Source organism: Humulus lupulus, chromosome 1, assembly GCF_963169125.1.
Source record: "Humulus lupulus chromosome 1, drHumLupu1.1, whole genome shotgun sequence".
Taxonomy (NCBI): domain Eukaryota; kingdom Viridiplantae; phylum Streptophyta; class Magnoliopsida; order Rosales; family Cannabaceae; genus Humulus; species Humulus lupulus.
This window is the reverse complement of record NC_084793.1, coordinates 202,850,550-202,871,727: the sequence shown is the minus strand read 5'-3', so window position 1 is coordinate 202,871,727 and position 21,178 is coordinate 202,850,550. Positions and strand designations below refer to the sequence as shown.

The 21,178-nt window shown below is 38.8% G+C and overlaps 1 non-coding gene across 1 annotated transcript; it reads left to right on the top strand.

Moving 5' to 3' along the window:
- Positions 1–2,886: 2,886 nt before the first annotated feature.
- On the top strand, positions 2,887–2,993 carry LOC133813605 (small nucleolar RNA R71). Its single transcript, XR_009884614.1, has one exon. It is a non-coding gene; the product is annotated as a small nucleolar RNA R71 (small nucleolar RNA).
- The last annotated feature ends 18,185 nt before the right edge of the window (positions 2,994–21,178 follow it).

Below are 21,178 nucleotides of genomic sequence, written 5' to 3'. Positions count from 1 at the left end.
AGCAGATTTGAGAGAGGCTTGGACACCTTAGAGAAATCTTTTATGAATCTTCGATAGAACCCAGCGTGACCAAGAAAACTTCTTACTCCTTTGACTGAAACTGGTGGAGGCAGCTTTTCAATGGTAGAAATTTTTGCTCTATCTACCTCAATTCCCTCACTTGAAATTTTATGGCCAAGAACAATCCCCTCTTTCACCATAAAATGGCATTTCTCCCAATTCAGCACCAGATTTTCCATCTCACAACGACGCAGCACGTTCTCCAAGTTACCCAAACAGAGGTCGAATGATGAGCCAAAAACAAAGAAATCATCCATGAATATCTCAATACACCGGTCTACCATGTCTGAAAATATGGCCATCATGCACCGTTGAAATGTTGCAAGGGCATTGCATAGTCCAAATGGCATTCTCCTGAAAGCAAATGTGCCATAAGGACATGTAAAGGTTGTTTTCTCTTGATCCTCTGGTGCAATAGCGATCTAATGATACCCAGAATACCCATCCAAGAAACAGTAGTAGCTATGTCCTGCCAATTTGTCAAGCATCTGATCAAGGAAAGGCAAAGGAAATTGATCCTTCCTTGTTGCCTTATTGAGCTTGCGGTAGTCTATACAAATCCGCCACCCTGTTACACTTCTTGTTGGAATGAGTTCATTATTCTCATTTTTCACCACAGTCATTCCACCCTTTTTAGGTACCACTTGCACAGGGCTCACCCATGCGCTATCAGAAATTGGGCAGATCACCCCAACATCCAACCATTTAAGAATTTGGTCCAGTACTACTTCCTTCATGGCTGGATTGAGTCTCCGCTGGGCCTCTATGGATGGCTTGCTATTCTCCTCCAATAAGATTTTATGCATCACTGTCGATGGGCTTATTCCTCTAATATCTGCCAAGGTCCACCCAATGGCCAATTTATGCTCCCTTAGAACCCTCAACAGTTTCTCCAATTCTATCTTTGACAGGTCAGCTGACACAATGACAGGTAAAGTTTCATTCTCTCCCAAATAAGCATATCACAAGTGATCTGGGAGGACCTTTAATTCCAACGGCGGTGGCTGCTGAATGGAGGTTAGCGGTTTATCAGTCGCATCTGCTAATTCTTGAAACTTCTTCCAATATGGTAAGAAAGAGTTTATCCAGTTTACACATTCTCTAATCTCAGCATCATCATCATCATCGTCCTCATCACCCAATAATACTGCCTCTAAGGCATCACTGCTCATCCTTCTCTTGGAGACTGCCTTTTCTATCACATCCACACTAAAGCAACTGTCACTAGCCACCGGATACTTCATAGACTTGAAGACATTAAAGACCACCTCATCTCCTTGAACTCTAAGCTTAAGCTCTCCTTTGTGAACATCAATAAGAGCTTGGTCTGTGGCAAGAAATGGCCTACCGAGAATAATTGGGACATCTGTGTCCTCCTTCATGTCCAGAACGATAAAGTCAGCTGGAAATATGAACTTATCCACCTTCACAAGAACATCCTCAATAATACCTCGTGGATGTGTTAACGATCGGTCTGCGAGCTGTAAAGTGACAGTTGTTGGTTTTGCCTCCCCCAAACCAAGTCTTTTAAACACAGATAAAGGCATCAAATTGATACTTGCCCCCAGATCACATAAGGCGTACTTGCATTCAAACTTGCCAATGGTGCAAGGTATGGTGAAGCTCCCCGGATCTCTCAGCTTTTGGGGTAACTTCCTTTGTAAAATCGCGCTGCACTCTTCAGTGAGTGCTACAGTCTCATAGTCCTCCATCCTCCTTTTTTTTGACAGAATCTCCTTCATGAATTTAACATAGCTGGGCATCTGCTCCAAGGCCTCAGCAAAAGGAATGTTTATGTGCAGCTTTTTAAACACCTCCAGAAACTTAGGAAATTGTTTATCAAGTGTAGTCTTTCTAAGCCTCTGAGGGTATGGAACTCTAACTGGCTGCTCAATAACAACTGGCGGACTCTTTTCTGACTGCTGGTGGTCTTCAGTAACCCTTTCTGAATCAGACTGTTCACCCATCTCTTTATTCTGAACCACTGCCTGTGGAGGTCTAGGCTGCTCAGTTTGCTTCCCACTCCTCAAAGTAATTTCCTGAACTTGCTCCTTGGGGTTGACTTCAGTATTACTGGGCAAGTTTCCCTGGGGTCTGTTATTGAGCATATTGGCCAACTGCCCAACTTGTGTCTCAAGGTTTCGAATAGAGGACCTGGTCTCAGTCATAAATTGAGTCTGAGTATTAGTGAGAGTCAACAATGCAGCTTGCAGTTCATTAGGCCTCTCAGGTTGAGGCATTGATTGTTGAGGCCTAGGCTGTTGTGATGACAAAGCTTGATGCATAGGTGGCTGAGGCATGTTATTATGAAATTGGCCCTGAAACTGAGGTTGTTGGCCTTGATTATTCTTCCACGAAAAATTGGGATGGTTTCGCCACCCAGGATTGTAAGTGTTGGAGAATGGGTTATTGAGTGGCCTTTGAAAGTTTCCCACCGCTTGAACTTGAGCATGATCCATTGGGGTGTTATTATTCATACAGATAGGGCACTGATCGACAGAATGAGCACCACCACACATTTCACACCTCACTGCCATCTGAACCGCATTTGCAGATACAGTGCTTTGTTGTAACTGCTTTGTCAAAGAGGCTACTTGTGCTGTTAGAGCAGTGATTGCATCCAGCTCATGCACCCCAGCTACCTTTCTGACTCCTGATGATCTTTCCTCAGACCACTGATGGTTGTTTGTAGCCATGTCCTCCAGCAGCTCATAAGCACCAGTTGCGCTCTTACTCATAAACGTACCACCCGCTGCAGCATCAATAATGGTTCTGGTTGTAGGGCATAAACCATTGTAGAAATTCTGTACTAGCATCCACTGTTCAATGCCATGATGAGGACAACTTCTTAGGAGTTCCTTAAACCATTCCCAAGCTTCATATAATGACTCTCCGTCATTCTGGCAAAAGTTATTGATCTCTCCCCTCAATTTAGCAGCTTTAGACGGAGGGAAGAATTTAGACAAAAATTTCTGAGCTAGATCTTGCCAGGTGACGATAGAATTTTGCTGCAGCGAGTTCAGCCAACTTTTAGCTCTGTCCCTCAGAGAAAATGGGAAAAGCCTAAGCTTGATTGCGTCATCACTCACCCCATTATATCTGAAGGTTCCACACAACTCCAGAAAATTGGACAAATGGGTGTGAGGATCTTCAGAAGGAAACCCATTGAATTGCACAGAGGACTGCACCATTTGTAGAATAGCGGGCTTGATTTCAAAGTTGTTGGCCTCTACAGCTGGTGGGCGTATACTATTTTGTACTCCCGTCAGAGTGGGCAGTACATAATCTCTCAGGCTCCTCTCAGCATTGTTCTGAGCCTGACCCCCTTGTACAACTCCAGGAATTAGAACATTTCTGCCATCCCCTTCATTCTGTGCCATCTTCACAGATTTCTGAGCCTCCCTCTTGTTCTTTCTGATTTGCTTGCAAGACTTTTCAATCTGAGGATTCAGAGGAACAAGTGTGTCTTTTCCTCTATTGCCACGCATATACCAAAATTCACCTGAGATAGACAAATTAAGCAACTAAACAGATTAGAAACAAGAGAAATTAAAATCAAATTAGAATAAAAATTAATTAGACTGATATTGATAATTATTTTCAGTCCCCGGCAACGGCGCCAAAAACTTGTTGCGATATTTTTGCTATGTAAGTGCACACAGTCGCAATTCGTAATAAAATGGTAAAACCAAGTATCGTCCTCAAGGACTGATTTATCAATTACCAGTCAATTAATTTCTTGTTCTATTTGATGAATTGAATTTCTTGATTTTTTTGTAAATACAGTAAAAGAAACTATAAAGTGCAGAAACAATAATTGAAAATTAAATGAGATAACAACTAATAGTAAAACTTTTGATTTAATCATTGAAGAAACAATTAGGATATTCAATCTCATCAACTATCCTCCCTATTATTCCCTAATGCAAGTGTGAATTCTTCTTCTTTTTACCTAATTCAATTAACAAGTTGATACAGCAGCCTATAATCATACTATGAATTATAAACTCAACCTAGGTGACAATTTCCTATATTTCTATGGTAAATTGAACCACAAAGGTAGCATTAATCTCAACAACTTAATAACAGTTACACAATTAATTCAGATACTTTCGTTCTAAATTAGAATTGTGTCCAATATAACCACAGCAGAATTAAATCTCACTTCTCAGATTTTGACTTAAAAACATATGTATATGACTATAGATGGCCAATCAATAATCAATCTATAAAAACAGGTTATATGGAATTGAAGAAGATTGAAGAAGAAGAAAATTTAAATTGCATTAGTTCATAACAGGGATTCAAGTGATTCAATTAAACATCCTAAACAGAAAATTAGTTCATAATCATAGTGCTAATCACAACAAAAATTAAAGATAACATCAGGAAAAGAAGAAAAACATGTAAAAATACTCTAAGCTTGAGCCTTCAAAACCAGAACTTCTCTCTCTCGTCCGTACGTCTCTCTTTCTCTTCTCTTTTCGCCATATTAAAACCTAGGACACAAATTTTTAAGAGGCGGGCCGCGGCTCTATAGACACTATGTCGTGGCCCGTGTCCAATTCCCTGGGCAAAATGCCTATCTATGCCGCGGCTCTGTCTAGCCATGCCGCGGCCCGAGGATTTCCTTAAAAACATTGGTTCTGTTTCCCACCTAGCCGCGGCTCCACTTTGCTCATGCCGTGGCTCTTAAGGGATTTCTCAATTCTTCAAGTTTTCATCCCAAAAATTCACCAACACTTCCAAATTATGTTGAGAACCATTCTTTCTCGAAAAATGATGAAAAACTTGGTTATTTCTTCCCTTTCTTTGACATTTTCTTCCACGTGCTCAATTCTTCCTGATATTCACAAAGACAGACAAACAAAGCATAAACCCACACTAAATGAAAGAAAAACAAAATAAAAGACTACTAAAAACATCACCAAAACATGATAAAAACTAGAATCAACTCTCCATTCTTAGGAGGATCAGTTGATCCGCTCGTGTTGTTTAGGCCTTTCTCAATCACGTCATCCAATTTCATATATTTGTCTGCTCGGTCAAGAAATTGTTAGAGTGTTGTAATTGGATTGCGATGTATACTGTCCCACAAGGGGCTCCAATAAGTTATCCCAGAGGAGATTCCAACCATCTTCCCCTCGTCTCCGACAACAGTTGCTCGGTTGGCCTCTCTCATGAATCTTTGTATATAATTCTTCAAAGATTCATCCTTTCCTTGTTTGATGTCAGCCAAGTGGTTGGCATAAATTGGAAGGGTGCGAGCGACACTGAATTGCCTACACAATTCCTTCCTAAAAGATTCCCAAGAGGTAATGGAGTTTGGCTTGAATTTCCAATACCATTCTTGGGCAGTATCGGATAATGTAGTTGGAAAGATTCTACACCGGTAATCATCACTTACACTGAGCATCTCTATTTGGTCTTCAAAGTTTCCAACGTGCCTAATGGGATCTGCCTTTTCTGTATATACTGGCAGAACTGGTGCTTTATACTTAGCTGGCGGTTGGGCTGCTCTGATCCTAACACAAAAGGGATTACCACTTCTGTGGTCTATCACTTCCATTCTGGAGGACGTTTTGACAGATCTTGCACCGCGGGCGTTAGCGCATCAAGCTGGGCTTGGATGGTTGGTGCAACTGACGAGGTGCCAAGGTCGTGACCGCCTGGTCGAGCATTTTCATCTGGTGCACCGTCGTCAAGTATTTCTACTTGGCTAGAAGAGTGGTTTAGATTTTTCCCTTCGACCAGGACGGTCCTCCTCTTGTCCCTTATAACGTCCCTTAGATATTTCCGGGAAGTGCATCCTCCTAGGTGGTTAAACACTGTGCTCTGAGTTTTTTCAAAAGGCTTACTGCGCGGGATCTACTCTCTCCCACTACGCTGCTGGTCGGGATGTAGTGGTGGCCTTCCTGTACGTGCCGGGCAGTCTTTTCCTACTTGTTGGTTGTTGCCCTCTTTTTCCTTTGACTGATCGGTGTGATGACTATCAGCCTCATCCCGACCATGTCCATCTTTGAACTGTGAAGTTCCTTTATCTCGAGGAGCTCTAGTCAGATCCTGCCTGAAATGAGTCTTTTTATTGCCCGACCGGTGACTTCCTCATCTAGAGGTTTCTGACCAGTGGCTCTTGGAGGGAGTTCTAGAGCTCTCCCTTTGTGTCAAAGAAATTTTGGAGTGGATCCCATCATCCTCGCGAACAGGAGGATTACTCCTACTTCTGTCTGGGCCCTGAGAATCGGCTCTGCTAGCAGTTCTCCGACTGGCATCATTATTCTTTGCTCCCTGTGTGGCTGCTCCTCGTGCTGCGGTCTGGGCATTGGCATGGGTCAGTTGTGTTGCCGCTTCCAGAGGAAGTGCAGCCTCGCGGTGTCACCGATCGCCCTCCTCCTACTGTCGCCTGATCTTTTCGCTTCTGGCATCCATCTCCCTTCTTTGCTGCTTAAATGCAGCCTTCTGCCTGGCCATCTCTTCAACAAATGACTCCTGCCAAGCGTTGAATTGCGTCATCTCTTCTTGGAAGGTCCCCATGGCTTCCTGGAGTTGTTCAACCTCTGGAGTCATTTCCTCGAGGAAGACCTTGGGCTCAGTCTCAGGATTCTGAGGTCTAGGACCTTCTGATCTAACATGCTCTTTTGATGTGCCTGACTTCTTGGATGCCACATTGGTATTCTTGGGCACCATAATGATATGATAGTAGTGCGTTTCTTCTCTTTAGGCTCTCAATGATAGACCAAAAATGTTGACCAGGATTTTGGCCAACGACGAATAGACGTCAAAACTACAGTAACCTTCAAGAGAAAATACAACACCGATAATTTTATAGTGGTTCAGCCCCAATTTATTGATAATAGCCTAATCCACTTGGAGTTGTGATATATAGAACCTACACTTATGATCAGATGAACCTGTGTCAACTGAGTTTCTTAAGCGTAAATGAAAAAGTGCATAATTTCTTTCTCAAGAATACAAAGTTTCTCTCAGAAAAAGCAGAATCCGTATTAGAAATCCTTTCAATGATGCCATGAGCTCTTTATTTATAGGCTCATGGTCGGCCAAATCATTTTACTGGTCGGCCAAGACATTCAACTAGGCGGACAAAAATTTACCTGGGCAGACAAATTACTTCCAGACTAGATAGATAATTTCATGACCAGTAATAGCACAACTTCGAAGATTAATCTCACACCTTTGCCCTCCTTAGTCAACACATTTATTGACTATTAATGTGTCACTCACTACCATGCATTGCCACTTGTCACTTTTGATTGCCACATCATCATATTCAAATTTTGGGGATAACACCAGTTAAGTCTGTATGTATACTCTAGGATTTTCTGTGTGTAGGTGTACTTTCAGGATATGAATTTTTGTTATGAGGCATGACGATAAGTTTGCCAGGACGTTCGCACGTTCTTAAATTGTATGTTAGGGTTCAGTTTCATCAGAATCTTATTCTTGGTTGGTTATTTGCCTAGTTATGCTAGTTTAAGTCTTTGCTTCGTTTATGTGGTTATGATTGTTAAGTTGTTCTTACTAAGTGCTTCAATTACCTAATTGTTTCATGTGGTAGGTATGCTCAAAGGCAAAGTGGATCAGTGAGTGTTGGAGTTTATCTGCGAGGATGTACATGTGGATCGACCTTTTGGGAATTTATGTTTTGGGGACTAGAACCCATATGATAACTAAGAAATTATTTTGGGCTTGTTGAATGTTTTCAAAATTATGACATTATAATTTACTTTTAAGTGTGTGCATACTTCCGAACTCTTGCATGTTTTGAAAAGTTTTTTTTATGTGAATTTTCGGTTACCTTATTTTTATAAAATGGTTATTTTTTTCTACAAATTATGTTAAGAGATTTTACGAGACGTTACACAATTAGACACATAAAACAAACCTATTTATATACTATTGATTAAAGGTAACCAAAGGACCTTTCTCTAATAAAGGCTCAAAAATCACATAATCATTTAGCTAATACATAGAGATGTATGTTGAACCTTTTTAATGTTCAAAGTTAAAATAAATAATAAATAGTAAGTCAATATTGATTGACACTTATTTAAGATATGTTTATTATTGATTGAATACAAAGAAAATTTCTAGAAATTTTCCATGCGACATTCAAAGTAAAGTTACTTAAAGACTTGTTTGATATGATAAAAAAGAAGTCTAAACTCGAATTTATAATTCAAGTAAATTGCATGTGAACTTAGAATTCAAACCCAAACTCACATACAACTAGAATGCTAAGCAAAATTAGTATTTTAGAAATGGAATATAATCATATTAGATAAGATTAAATAGATCATTATCGTCTTTATTATTTCTATAATTTTAACACTTGTTATACTCTAAGCATGATTATTATAATCACTATATTTTTCTAGTTAAATTGTACTAGAAATAATGACTGTAAGTCAAGTAAGCAAGTTAATGATAATTAACAATGATAAAACTAAAGAATTTCACAAATTTTGTAAAGCATTATTGTAGTGGTTGCATTAGTTAGTAACTACTCCTTTACAAATATAAATTTTAGTTGGTTGGGTGTAACACAATCAAACTATATTTCATTCACATACTAGCATGTAATGAAAATGCTTTTACAGAAAACAATGGTTGAAACACCATAGAATTTGGAATTCTATGACATCTAAATTCTTGAACATCCAAGTAAAATTCATTAAACTTTAGTTTGGAACATGATATTCAAGATGAAGAGGAGAAACGAGGAAAGTACAAACATTTTAAAGTATGGTTAATAGCCTAAGGCTATAAACCAAAAGAAGAATTTATTACTCGAATAAATACCTTTTACTGTAACCAAGCTTGAATTTATTTACATACTCTTATCCATGCATTATGCATGGATTATGAGATTAATTTAAATGGGTGTCTATGTAGTCTTTACTGAATGGATGACATGACAAAACCATTTGAAGATCTCGACTAGAAAGATTCTATTGTGATTCTTATTCTTAATATTGATAACGTTATGATGATTGGGAATGATGTAGAGAAATTATAAATAGAAAATAAATGGTTAGCTGAGCATTTATAAATATTAGATTTAGAAAAGCCAAGAATGTTCTATAAATTCGAATCTATAGAGATTGAAAGAACAATCTTTTGGCACTGTCTCAAGCTACTTATATAGATAAGAAGCTTAAATACTTTAGTTTACAAAAATCCAAGAAAGGTTTTTTGCCTTCCCGGTCAGGAGGATGTATTATCTAAATAATAATGTCCATTTATTCTTTTACTGGAAAAGAAGGACATGAGATAGTATTCCTACAACTCAGTGATGGACAGTTTAATGTATCAAATGTTATGGCTTCGAATTAACATTTTTTAAGCGGTGGGAATAGTCAGTAGTTGTCAATCCAATGATGGATTGAGTCATTGTATAATTATAAGGACTTAATTTTTGGAGTATCTTGAATATAATGGAGATTATATATTTGTGTATTTAGGCAGTGACCTAAGATCCCAAAGGATAAAAATGATTTTAAACCAGATAGAAATCTTCAAAGATTGATATAAGAATCAGTTTCCATAACTATGGAGGAAACACATTAATCTGGAAATGTATTAGACATTTCAGATTTTTATGTTTCACAATAGAAGCCGAAATGTAACAGCTACGAACAGTTAAATAGGCTATTTGATTTATTTGAGTTCTTTGGCATACTGGAAAGGGTTTCAGACTTGAATAAACTACTAGTATCTCATTGTGAAAGCAATGGAGATATAACTATTCTAGAAGAACTAGAAATCATGAGAGGGTAAAGCACATGAAATGAAGTATCATTTAATTGAAAACAATTTTACATAATTGATGTAATGATCTTGAAGATAGCTTCAAAACAGTTTCTTACAAAACTGTTAACAAAGACTTTGTTAGACAAATTCGTTTAGGAAAATTTGATTGACACATTGAGAGAGATGCCTCAATTTTCTTTAGGGCAAGTGGGAGATTGTTGGGAATAGTTCCCTTAGAGCAATTGTAGTTGACAAATGTTTTAAATGAAATAAATAATTGAATTGAATTATTATATATATAGACTATGTCCAATATTATGTTGATAATATTAAGTAAATATCAAAAAATTCTAAAGTTTATCTATGTGGTCTTAATCTCATATTGGTATGAAAGGATCGAGATTAAGATAATAAACTTGAAACAGTTCCCAGTAAAATAAAGTTATGGAATCTTTAGATTAATTACTACTAGTACGATTCGCTAGTATTATGAATACAAGTGACCTAGATTCAAGTCACTAGTGTAGTAGGATACTTTAGTGAAGGTGCTTTATATATAGTGATATATAGAACTGGACCGGATGTGATTTTTTAATAATTGTTTAAACACTGTTTCATAGTATTGATCAAACACATAAAACGATGATCATATACACGATGATCTTAATCCTGAGGTTACTATGAACTCGTATATATGTCATCTGATCCTTTGATTCATGTGTTAAGGTTTGTAAGAATGATCAGGCTAAGAACAATTGGTTTGGGGACTCAATGATATATATGGCTGGGGACATAGTTTAACAAATATGTAATCTATACCTTCTTATAGATTGAATAATGGTTCCCTATTGAGTTGAATTTTGGAATTGAAAAGGTTATGAGCGCTCACATTACAAACTTGTTGTGACACAACCTTCACTAGTAAAGTCAATGGTACACTAGGAACAAGATATAGTTAAAAGGGTAAAACGGTAATTTTATTCCCTTTTAATTTTGAACTATTAATAGAGAATTAACGTTGTATGTAATGATTATATCAATGGACACTTTATTTTTAAGTAAAGTACTCTGGTTTTCTATCAAAACGAGAGTTCTTATTTCCAATACTAGGAAGTTGTCTTCTAGAGAGAGACAAATGTTAGCTTTTGTTAATAATCTGTAATTTGTTTTGGTGGAGCTTTGCTTTGGCCTTTGTTTGTAATCTGTTGGTTGATCAATAAATTTTCTTTCTTGATAAAAAAAAAGTACTCTGTAAATATATGTTTATAATTATTAAGAGTTCAATCTCATATTTATAGTGGAGTAATCATGAGATTAATAAATATGATTATTTAATCAAAGAGATTTGATTAATAATTTAGTTTTTATTGGAGCTTGATATTATAGGTCTATAGGTCCTCAGGATGACACTATCAACACCATATCAAGATAAGAGTTGATACAAGGGTAAAACTGTAATTTGGAAATTTGAGAAGAGTTTTATTCTTCGGGTCAAATATACAATTATATGATATTTGAGGTTGAATAATTAATTATTAAATTTTTTTAAATATGTTTATTAATTTAAATATATATAATTTTGAAATATATATAAATTAATTAATTAATTTTTGAAATTAATTATTTTATTTGAGTGGGAGAAAATAAAATTGGTAAGTCAAATTTTTTATTTATTTATTGAATTTTAAAAAGATGATGATAATGATGATCGTCAATTTAAATTTTGAATTTAAAATTTAAAATTTGAAATATGGTTGTGATCTTTTCCTTAAAAAGATAATACCATATTTTGAGGAATCATTGATTTTAATTAAATAAATAAATAAAAGAACCTGAAAGGATTTAATTTATGGAATTACAACCTGAAACCAGATAGCAGTTGGTATTGGAGGAAGTTATGCCATTTAAGGGGAAAATTCAGTCAGGCAGGGGTCCTTGCTGCTGGGGTTCCAGGGAGATTTAAGCCTTCGAAGCTCTACAACAACTCTTTAAATCAGCAGCTGGTGGGCTATCATCAAGTAGTTTGGTGTAAGCTTACTCTTCCTAAGCACCAGTTTCTTCTTTGGCAAGTGGTTAATGCTCATCTTCTCACTAGGGACAACTTGATCCGGTTTAACATACAGGTGAACTGCCTGTTATGTCCAGTCTGTGGTGTTCACAATGAGAGTCACACTCATCTCTTTTATGAGTGCTGCCTTTCTAAGATGATTCTTAATTTCATATTTGCTTGGATAGGGTTTAAAGCTTGGCCTAGTGATTTCAATAGCTGGGTTGTTTGGCTTGCTAGTGATCGACATGGCATTATTTCTTCTATAATAAACTTAGTTGTGGCTACTGTTATCTACAGTATTTGGAAGAACATAAATAGGTGTCTTTTTTATGGTTATTCTTTGACAGCTGATAGCATAGCTAAGGATGTTATCAACATAGTTAAGTACCGATTATACATAGTTAAAAATAGGAAGATTTCTCTTCAAGATCAGATTTTTATAAGGAAACTTCAATGTAATTAAGAGGGTTGTTCAGTTGGTTTTTCATTTGTTTGTACAGTTTGATAGTTTGTTGCTTGGGTGAATTGGCCCTTCAATTGTATTGACCATTTTTTTCAATGAAGTTCATATTTCTTCTTGATAAAAAATAAATAAATAAATAAAAGAAAAATGCAATATCCCTGAAAGGAAATATTGCTATACACGCATGACACTCTAGGGACTGTGCCATGCGTGTAGCAGTGTACTGATAAAGTATCAGTATTATTTTTATTTTATTTTTATTTATTTATTTAATAATTTGAAAATAGATTTTTTCAAAATTGGTAAGTTAGATATTTACCTAAATCAATTCCTATCATCATTATGATATTATGAATATATTACTGTTATTATTAGGAATAATATGGTAATATATAGTCTATATATATTGTGTAATAATAAGAAGAAAAACAAGAGAGTGAAAAATGAGAAAAAGCTTATGACTTTGTCAGACAGGAAATTGTCATCATCTTCTTCTTTTATTCTAACAATTCTCAACCCATAATCCAAGTTCTCATGTATTGAGATATACTTGTGATTTCTAAATTACAATCCCATGTTCTCTATGTACCCACACACATCTTGAGGTGTAGAGAAAACTCTGGAAGATCGTGGTTTGAGTACTCAAAGCATTGGATAGGAAGATCGATATGTATATATATATATACGAAAAGACTCAAGGACACTTGATAGGCTTCAAAAGGTAAATATTTCTGCTTTTGAATATTTGATTACGTGTGCATATGATATATATAAGTATGTGTATATTTATATATATGTTGCATGATTAATAATATTGTATATTAATGTTTCTGTCTGGATATTTTCTTGAACATATAAATTGTTTATATGAGAGATGATTTTTTTTTTAACTAGGCCCACCACGCCATTTTCCCTGTGCACTCTGATTGTTTTTCCAACACTTATTAGCATTGTTAATTGGTTATAACTGCGAAGTGCGTGCTTATTAGCATTGTTGCTGCTTCTGAAAGCTAGAAAATGCTTATTAGCTTTGTTTATGCATATGAATATTGAGAATGTGCTTATTAGCACCCTGATTGAGCATGAATATGAACTAACTTGCTTATTAGCATGAATGCTTCATGTGAAAGCTATCGAACTGCTTATTAGTGTTGTTATTGAATGTGTACGCTTAATTGTTCGGTCTTGGGCTGTGGGGTGGTGCTAGGCACCATTATTTTGCATGATGTGTCGAGTCATTGATTATAGATAGACTTTAAAGTATGCTTCCAGGGTAATCAAATGAACCAGGTGGCGTTGGAAGTCAAGTTAGAGACAACGACCAGGGTCAGAACACTCAGCCAGCTCCTGAGAACTGGAAACAGGTTCTTGTTGATATGCAAGCCAGACTGCAGAGGCATGAAGAAGAGATCCACCTACTGAGATAGCATCAGGGAATGTTGCACCAGGGGTGCCACCTGTTGTGGCACCAGTATTACAGCAACAACTAGGGGATGAAAGCAGGTGGGAGCCTCTGTATGAGCACTTCAAGAAATAACACCCTCCTACCTTTGAGGGAGGGCCAGATCCGCTTTGAGCTGAGAAGTGGATTGGTATGACGACCTCCATCCTTGACTTTATGGGGGTGGCACGTAATGAAAGAGTGTCATGTGCCACATTTATGTTTGGGGAGCACGCCCGAAACTGGTGGGAAGTGGTATCCTAGACCAGAGAAGTAAAGACTTTGAGTTGGGAAGAGTTCAAAGACCTATTTAATGAGAAATTTTATAACGATGCAGTCAGAGCTACAAAGGTGGATGCATTTAGTAATTTGGTGCATGGCACCATGAGTGTTATAGAGTACGCTCTAAAATTTGACAGGTTGGCCAAGTTCATTGTAAACTTGGTGCCAGCTGATGTGATAAGAAAAGATAGTTGTTCGAGGGCTAAATGTTATATAGCTCGGGATGTTAAAATTATTTCAGTATCTGTAGTGATGACTTATGCTCAGATAGTGGAGAAGACCCTTGCTACTGAGGGGGCTAAGAATAATATATGGCGCGAGAATGCGACCAGAAGGGATACCAGGAGGGTGGGACCTCCCTTTATAGGATATGGTAAAGGCGGAGGCCCTAGTGACCAGAAGAGGAAGACCCCAGGCACTATTATAGTTCTAGGTTCAGACACGCGGCCATGGGGTATACAAGTTGGCCACCAGGGCAGCAATGAGAGCTAGAGGACTTATCCAGAATGTGCTAGATGCAGGAGACATCATATGGGAAAGTGTCGAGCGAAAGCCTTCTTTTTATGTGGTAAAGTTGGGAACCTTAAGAAAGATTGTCCAAGGGTGATGATGGAAGAACCAAAGAAGGCAGAAAACTTGGCTCCAACTCGATTATTCGCATTGACACAGCCAGAGGCTGGGGCTCGACCCTCAATAGTAATAGGTCAGCTTTCTAGTGTTGGCACTTCTTATTCTGTTTTGATTTATTCTGGGGCTACACATTCCTTTGTATCTAGTAGAGTGATTGATAGGTTGTGTAGACCATGTGAATACTATGCAATGGTGTAACGCCCTACTACCTCAGAGCCATTACTAAGTGAGTTTAAAATGTGCTCTCAACTCGCTAAACGAGGATTTTAGAATAAAAGTGTGATTAAACTGAAGTTAAGGCTGTAATCTTTGAAAATCCCTTAATTCATTGAAAATTTCAAGTGTCTTACATTTGGGATCCCAAAATATAGTTTATAAAATATTTACAACTCCAAAACAAGTTTACAAGTGATTAACTATCAAAGTTAGGGTTTATACAGCCTTTTCTATAAAATACCCCCAACCAAAGCAGTTGGGCAGGCCAAACATGTACGTGCCGCCCCCACGCTCTCCGTACTCATGGCTGGTTGACTTTCTCTTTGCCCTTACCTGCAACACAGAGCACCCGTGAGCCGAAGCCCAGTAAGAAAACTCATACAGCACATAACATATGCATATCATTTAATCACTATAACAGATAACTCATATCTAATCAGACAACCCATAAGATTTAAACACATACACGACCATGCCGTCCCAGAAGCGTTACCCAAAACCTGGGATCTTGGTCTACACCGTAAGGATATCCCATGTATCCATTGGGGTCTCACCCTAACCACAAGCACTCCATGTGCCAAGTGGTATTCCCGGCCCCACTGCCGTTCTCGGCCTTCGCCGTTCTCGGCCTTTGCCGTTCTCGGCCCTTCGCCGTTCCCTCTGCTATTACCACATTTATCATTCTCAAATAACAATCAAATATATAATCATTCATTTAAAGCTATATCCTAGCAATGATAAAATCTAGGGCCGCGCCCTGCAACAATACTATGGGCCCAAGCCCTGCTCTACGGGTGCTACAGTTTTCTTACCTGTATCCTGAGCTTTCCGATGCACCAAGGTCGCGAGCACGGTCCCCTAACCCGAGCCTCTCCAAAGACCTAGTCACAACACATATAAAACACCCTTTAATGCTAACCAATCCAAAATCACTTCCCGGGGCCAATCCCACACTCTCGGAATCCCCAAATTCCTTAAACAATACATCGGAAACATCCCCCGAACCCCCGGAGCAAAAGCTCAAAATTGCAAAATTTCCATATTCTGAAAATAGCCTAGTGTCGCGGCGCTGCCCTAGAGGGTCGCGGTGCCCAGAAAGTCAGAGAGCATTCCCCTGCCCAGAAGCAGCCTCGCGCCGCGGCGCCAAAGAACAGGGCCGCGACGCTCTTTCGCGAACCCAGAAATCTGGGTTTTTCCCCTGCATTTCCCCGAGCCAAAACATTCCCAATTCACTCCCACCACATACCCAAACCCCAAAATCAGTTTAAAACCCCAAACAAACCATTTAACAAACTATAAACCTCCACAACAAGCTCAATTACTCACTTACACTCAAAATCCACACTTGAGTTTAAGATTTCAGAAATTTAACATTAGCTCTCCAAACTCAAACCAGAATTTGAGTAGGATGTAAATCAGACCTCCAACTTCCTAAACCTTATTAGAAATGAAAATTCAAACATATTTAAAATCTTTACCTCAATCAAGAGTTCAACTTTGAGCTGCTCTTCCCAATCAAGTCCCATGCTCAAACCACAACCTCCTGCTGAACCTAACCTCAATTTATCCCAAAAGTTCCAAGCAAAGCACATAACTCAGTTCCAATTCCATGATACTCTTAGCTAAATCCCACAACACATACATAGAATTTTACTTACCTTAATTCACTGAGTAATCCTCCAAGTTCCCTTAGCTTAAGTTCTCTTCTTGATCCCAAGAGGTTTGCCCTTAGTTTTCCCTTTCCTCCTCTAGGTTTCCTTTCAATTTCAGCAAGAACAAGATAATGCCTAAGTGTAAAATGTGGATGACTCTTTTCCCTCAGCTGAAGGTTCTTTACCTTGCCAAATTACTATCATATCCTCCCATAGTTATCCTCTCCTAACTAAACCTCAAGGGCACTCTTGTCTTTTCCCCTATATTACAATTCTACCATTTCTTCCACCTAAACTTGTTACTCCCAGCAGTTACTAATGGTTACCCAGGTTACTCAATCACTAATAACCATTAACCACAAATCCTCAACTCAACTCACAAAATTCCCCAAAGTACCCCTAGGCTCCTCCCGAGCCGGGTATAAAATCCCGTTGTGACTTTTGAGTTATCTAGCTCTCTAGGACCGTCTCGGCACGTGCATCACATTAATATCACCACACCCACGTGGTATGAATTATCACATTTATGCCCTCAACGGGCTAAAATTACCAATTTACCCCTATCATGCAAACGGGGCCCACATGCATATTTATACCACCTAAACATGCATTCTAATCACATATTCATTTAAATTCATATATTATCATATTAATTCACTTATTGCCCTCCAGGCACGCTAATCAAGGTCCTAAACCTTATTAGCAACTTGGGGTGTTACAAATGGGATTTGGGACTTTATTGCCTATTGAGGATCTGGTAGTCTCTAAGAGATAGGTCAGATCATTACCAATGGGGGTGGATAGTAGAGAGCTATCAATCGATCTAATTGAGATGGTCATGGAAGACTTTGATATGATAATAGGCATGGATTGGCTAGCCAAGTATGGAGCAACAATAGATTGTAAGAAAAAGATGGTAACCTTTGAACCTGAGGGCGAGGAACTGTTTCTATTTGTGGGTACTGTGCATGGACCCCGTATTCCTATGATTCAGTGTTGAGAGCTAGAGAACTATTACGAGGTGGTTCATAGGATTCCTAACTAGTGTGGTAGATACCACTAGAGTTGCTCTAGTTGGACTCGAGGAGACTAGATTAGTTTTTGAGTTTCTGGATGTATTCCCAGAACAGTTACCAGGGTTACCACCCCACAGAGAGATAGAATTTGTCATTGAATTGGCACCGGGGGTGGAGCCAGTATATAGAGCATCATACAGGATGGCTTTAGTAGAGTTGAAGGAACTGAAGGTTTAGTTACAGGAGTACTAGAATTGGGTTTTAGGCCCAGTTTTTTTTCACCATGGGGTGCGCAAGTCTTATTTGTGAAGATGAAGGATGTCTCTCTAAGGATGTGTATTGATTACAGAGAGCTGAACAGGCTGACTATCAAGAACAGGTATCCACTGCCAAGGATCAATGGTTTGTTTGATCAACTACAGAGTAAGACTATATTTTCAAAGATAGATCTTCGATCTGGTTATCACCAGCTGAGGATCAAAGACAAGGACACTCTAAAGATGACCTTTTGTATTAGGTATGGGAATTATGAGTTCTTGGTCATGTCATTTGGATTGACAAATGCCCCGGAAGCCTTCTGATGAGCAAGGTGTTAAAGGATTACTTGGACAGGTTTGTGATAGTCTTCATCGACAACATTCTGGTTTATTCTTAGTTGGAGTTAGAGCATGAACAACACCTTCAATTGGTATTACAGAGTTTGAGGGAGCACAAATTGTATGCAAATTTCCAGAAGTGTGAGTTCTGGTTATCTCAGGTGACATTCCTCGGTCACATAGTCAGCACAGATGGAATTATGGTGGATCTTGCCAAGATTGAGGCAGTCAGGGATTGGCCGAGACCAAGAAGTGCTTCAGAGATTAGAAGTTTCCTTGGGTTGGCAGGATATTATCGACGTTTTGTGGAAGGTTTTTCAAAGATTGTGACACCACTGATGGAGCTGACACGCAAGAACTTGAAGTTTGTGTGGTCAGATAGGTGTGAGAACAGGTTCCAGGAGTTAAAGTGATGGTTAGTCACTACTTCGATTTTGAGTCTTCCTTCAGGTCAGAAGAAGTTTGTGGTCTATTGTGATGCATAAAAAAAAGGGTTAGGTTGTGTCCTTATGCATGCTGGAAAGATGATGGCATATGCATCACGACAGTTGAAGGACTATGAACAACGATACCCTACACATCATCGGGAGTTAGCAGCATTGGTCTTTGCTTTGAAGGTATGATGACACTACCTTTATGGGGAGAAGTTTGAGATATACATTGACCACAGGATCTTGAAGTATTTCTTTACCCAGAGAGATCTTAGTATGAGGTAGAGGCGTTGGCTGGATTTGGTGAGAGATTATGATTATGAGATTCTTTATCACCCATGGGAAGCAAACATGGTGGTCGATGCCTTGACTCAGAGAGGTCCTGGAGAGTTGTTTAGCTTGAAACAAATATCAAAGGAGTTGGTAGAGGAGATGACTAAAACAAGTATAGAGTTGGTGGTCGGCAAGTTAGCTAACATAACCTTGCAATCTACTTCCTTGGAGAGGATTTGAAAGGGTCAGATGAATGATCCTCAGTTGATGAGGCACCAAGAGGATGTCCTAGATGGAGTGGCTAGGGATTTCACTGTCTAAGAGATGGGTTTACTGAGGTACATTGTGCGGATTTGTGTTCCGATGGACTCTGCTATCAGACGAGAGATTCTAGATGAATCTCATACTACATCGTACTCACTCCATCCAAGCACCATGAAGATGTATCAAGATTTGAAATCGTTATAGTGGTGGCCTGGGATGAAGAAAGATGTAGTTGAATATGTGGCTAAGTGCCTAACATGTCAACAGGTGAAAGCTAAACACCAGAGACCAACAGGGCTATTACAGCCTTTGGGTGTCCCTGAGTGGAAATGAGAGGACATTACTATGGACTTCGTAGTGGGGTTACCCAGGTCAGTAGGACTTAGTATGGGAGATTGTGGCGAGGTATAGCAAATCAGCCTTTTTCTTGCCACTGAAGACAAACTTTATAGTAGATCAATATGCTGATCTTTATGTGAAAAAGATAGTACACCTTCATGGGACTTCAAGGTCCATTGTGTCAGACTGCCTACCATCCTCAAACAGATGGACAATCTAAGAGGATGATACATATATTAGAGGACATACTGTGAGCATGTGTGTTGGACTTTGAAAGGTCCTGGAATAAATATTTTCCATTGATTGAGTTTTCCTAAAACAACAGCTACCAGTCAACTATTGGAGTGGCTCCTTATGAGATGTTGTATGGTAGAAAATGCAGATCACCCACCCATTGGGATGAAATGAGTGAAAGGAAATATCTGGGTCCTAAAGTAGTTTAGAAAACCAATGAGGCTATTGAGAAGATTAGATCTCAGAAACTTGCTTCTCAGAGTAGATAGAAGTGCTACATTGATCCTAAGCGTAGGGATATAGAGTTCTAGGCTGGGACTACGTTTTCCTCCGCGTTTCACCATTGAGAGGGATGAAGCAATTTGGAAAGAAGGGCAAGCTGAGCCCTAGGTTCGTGGGAGCTTTTAAGATCCTAGAAAGGATTTGGTCATGTAGATTATAGGTTGGCTTTACCCCCATCGCTGTAGGAGTTCATAATGTATTCCATATTTCGATGCTTTGAAAATATGTATTAGATATTTTATCCCTCAAAATTCAAGAGCTGACGTGGCGAATGAGAAAGCGGCACGTGGCATCACAAAGTATTGAAAAAGATTGATGAATAAACATGGATAGGTCTAGGACTTATAGGGAAGTCGACCAGGCCTAAACCCCCTAGGGGTGGTCGGCCTGGCCCTAGCCCCCTATTGGTGGTCGACCTAGCATGCTTAAGAACTGCATGGGGTGGTCGACCCACCCTATTCTTCATATGGTGGTCGGCCTAAACTCCCAAATACACTTCGCTAGATAAAGTTCACGCTCATTCAAGATGAAATCAACATGCCTAGCACCCAGAAGATCAATAGGCCTAGTACCCAGAAGATCAACAGGCCTAGCACCCAAGCTATAAAGGGTCATCAGTCCTAGCACCTAAGTCTCATAGACCAACCAAGACTTAGCGTTTTCCCTAAAGTTTCAATCGTTAATCGTCAACCACAATCCAGAAAAACGACGAGAAGACCCACGATCTCATAATCATGGGGAGGTGGACACATATTTCCACACCCAATGATTGTGTACCAAACCACGATCCCCAGTCTTGCTGATCATGTAACAGCCCCTGGGTGCCATAAATAAATGACCCAGGGCTTCATTTAAGGGGGATGGATTTTTGGGACGGATCTTTTTGGAATAGACTTGGAGATCGATCATTTGATTAACTTCTGGGAAAATCTGTGACGAGTGAACTCTTCAGTTCATCTTTGTAATTGTTTATTTAGTGGTTCAATACTAAAGACTAAGTGGATTAGGTTATTATTGTTCATCAGAACAAGGCTGAACCACTATAAATTTATGTGTGTTTTGTTTAGATATTTGTACTCTGTCACGTTCAAAAGGTATCGTATATCGTACATACGACTGTTGACCAATTTCACAGGTTAACATTTTGGTGCTTTCATTGAGAGTCTGAAAAAAAACAC